We start from the raw sequence: 3,823 nt of genomic DNA on the forward strand, positions 1-3,823 counted from the left end.
GTTCTTAGCATTTTCTATGCTTTTCGATGTTCATTTTTCTTACTTTATGTGCATTTTCTTACGTTGCTTATTTTAGCTTTCATGTTTTCATAAAGTTCATTTCTTACATTTCTATGTCTTTCATGTTCATACTCTCTAGCTTTTCATGTTCATTTTTCTTACATTTCTATGCTTTTCCTGTTCATTTTCTTTACTTCTGTGCTTTTTCATTCATTACTTTTTATGTTTTCATGTTCATTTTCTTACATTCTATGGCTTTTCATGTTCATTTTCTTATATGTTGCATTGCTTACTTTTCTATGCTCATGTCATGACTTTCTATGCTTTTCAGTTCATTACTTTCTATGCTTTTCATGTTCATTTTCTTACATTCTATGCTTTTCATGTTCATTTTCTTAGCTTTTGCTGGTGGGCTCTTTTCATGTTCATTAATTCTTACATTCTAAGCTTTTTCATGTTCATTTTCTTATGTTCTTTTTCTACATTCTATGCTTTCATGTTCATTTTCGTTACTTTTCTTATGCCTTTTATGTTCATTTTCTTACTTTTCTTATTTTTCTCATGTTTCATTATTTCTTTTACATGTTCCATTTTCCTTACTTCTTATTTGCTCATGTTTCATATTCTTACATTCTATTGCTCATGTTCATTTTCTTTACAAAGTTTTCATTTCTTCTGCTTCATGCTTTTCATGTTTCTATTCGGTTACATTCTATGCTTTTCATGTTCTTTTCTTACATGTTCATGCGTTACTCTATGCTTTTTATGTTCATATTTCTTACATTCTATTGGCTTTTCATGTTCATTTTCTTACTTTTCTGTGCTTTTCATGGTTTCATTTTCTTACATTTTATGCTTCATCGTTCATTTTCTTACTTTCTGTGCTTTTCACGTTCATTTTCTTACTTTTTATGTTTTTCATGTTCAATTTCTTACATTCTATACTTTTCATGTTCATTTTCTTACTTTCTATGCTTTTCATGTTCATATTCTTACATTCTATGCTTTTTCATGTTCATTTTCTTACTTTCTGTGCTTTTCATGTTCATTTTCTTACATTTATGCTTTTCATGTTCATTTTCTTACTTTCTGTGCTTTTCACGTTCATTTTCTTACTTTTTATGTTTTTCATGTTCAATTTCTTACATTCTATACTTTTCATGTTCATTTTCTTACTTTCTATGCTTTTCATGTTCATATTCTTACATTCTATGCTTTTCATGTTCATTTTCTTACATGTTCATTTTCTTACTTTCTATGGTTTTCATGTTCATATTCTTACATTCTATGCTTTTCATGTTCATTTTCTTACTTTGTGTGCTTTTAATGTTCATTTTCTTACATTTATGCTTTTCATGTTCATTTTCTTTCTGTGCTTTTCACGTTCATTTTCTTACTTTTTATGTTTTTCATGTTCATTTTCCTACATTCTATACTTTTCATGTTCATTTTCTTACTTTCTATGCTTTTCATGTTCACATTCTTACATTCTATGCTTTTCATGTTCATTTTCTTACTTTCTGTGCTTTTCATGTTCATTTTCTTACTTTCTGTGCTTTTCATGCTCATTATTTTTCTTACATTCTATGCTTTTCACGTTCATTTTCTTACTTTTTATGTTTTTCATGTTCAATTTCTTACATTCTATACTTTTCATCTTCATTTTCTTACTTTCTATGCTTTCATGTTCATATTCTTACATTCTATGCTTTTCATGTTCATTTTCATACTTTCTTTGCTTTTCATGTTCATTTTCTTACTTTCTATACTTTTCATGTTCATTTTCTTACATTCTATGCTTTTCATGTTCATTTTCTTACATTCTTATGCTTTTCATGTTCAATTTCTTACATTCTATAGTTTTCATGTTCATTTTCTTACTTTCTATGCTTTTCATGTTCATTTTCTTACATTTATGCTTTTCATGTTCATTTTCTTACATTCTATGCTTTTTATGTTCATTTTCTTACTTTCTATGCTTTTCACGTTCATTTTCTTACTTTCTATGCTTTTCGCGTTCATTTTCTTACTTTCTATGCTTTTCACGTTCATTTTCTTACTTTCTATGCTTTTCACGTTCATTTTCTTACTTTCTATGCTTTTCATGTTCATTTTCTCACTTTCTATGCTTTTCACGTTCATTTTCTTACTCTGTTTTTCATGTTCAATTTCTTACTTTCTATGCTTTTCATGTTCATTTTCTTACTTTCTGTGCTCTTCATGTTAATTTTCTTACTCTTTGTTTTTCATGTTCATTTTCTTACATTCTATGCTTTCCATGTTCATTTTCTTACTTTTTATGCTTTTCATGTTCATTTTCTTACTTTCTATGCTTTTCATGTTCATTTTTTTACTTTCTATGCTTTTCATGTTCATTTTCTTACTTTTTATGCTTTTCATGTTCCTTTTCTTACTCTCTATGCTTTTCATGTTCATTTTCTTACTATATGTTTTTCATGTTCATTTTCTTACTTTCTATGCTTTTCATGTTCATTTTCTTACATTCTATACTTTTCATGTTCATTTTCTTACTTTCTATGCTTTTCATGTTCATTTTCTTACATTTATGCTTTTCATGTTCATTTTCTTACATTTATGCTTTTCATGTTCATTTTCTTACATTCTATGCTTTTCATGTTCATTTTCTTACTTTCTATGCTTTTCATGTTCATTTTCTTACTTTCTATGCTTTTCATGTTCATTTTCTTACATTCTATGTTTTTCATGTTCATTTTTTTACTTTCTATGCTTTTCATGTTCATTTTCTTACTCTCTATGTTTTTCATGTTCATTTTCTTACTATGTTTTTCATGTTCATTTTCTTACATTTATGCTTTTCATGTTCATTTTCTTACTTTCTATGCTTTTCATGTTCATTTTCTTACATTCTATGCTTTTTATGTTCATTTTTTTACTTTCTATGCTTTTCATGTTCATTTTCTTACTTTCTATGCTTTTCATGTTCATTTTCTTACATTTATGCTTTTCATGTTCATTTTCTTACATTCTATGCTTTTCATGTTCATTTTCTTACTTTCTATGCTTTTCATGTTCATTTTCTTACTTTCTATGCTTTTCATGTTCATTTTCTTACATTCTATGCTTTTCATGTTCATTTTCTTACTTTCTATGCTTTTCATGTTCATTTTCTTACATTTATGCTTTTCATGTTCATTTTCTTACTTTCTGTGCTTTTCATGTTCATTTTCTTACATTTATGCTTTTCATGTTCATTTTCTCACATTCTATGCTTTTCATGTTCATTTTCTTACTTTCTATGCTTTTCATGTTCATTTTCTTACTTTCTATGCTTTTCATGTTCATTTTCTTACATTCTATTCTTCTCATGTTCATTTTCTTACTTTCTATGCTTTTCATGTTCATTTTCTTACATTCTATGCTTTTCATGTTCATTTTCTTACTTTCTATGCTTTTCATGTTCATTTTCTTACATTTATGCTTTTCATGTTCATTTTCTTTCTTTCTATGCTTTTCATGTTCATTTTCTTACTTTCTATGCTTTTAATTTTCATTTTCTTACTTTCTATGCTTTACATGTTTGTTTAGTATAAGTATTTTTGTTAAGTCCATCATTTGCTTCTCATTTGTCTCATTATTATGAATTATGTTATTATTACTTTGCAACAACACCGTAAGCCGCCCGCAACACACACTACTACACGGAGTAACAAAGCCGCAAGAGCGCGTGCCCTGGCATAGCAACGACGACCATAAAACCGCACCAACGCCGTAACACTCCGCTAGACACTGCAAGAACACGCCATGAGATGCCCGTAACACACCGCATGGGTTCGCGCCACGC

Source organism: Macrobrachium nipponense, chromosome 19 (assembly GCF_015104395.2).
Source record: "Macrobrachium nipponense isolate FS-2020 chromosome 19, ASM1510439v2, whole genome shotgun sequence".
NCBI classification, from domain to species: domain Eukaryota; kingdom Metazoa; phylum Arthropoda; class Malacostraca; order Decapoda; family Palaemonidae; genus Macrobrachium; species Macrobrachium nipponense.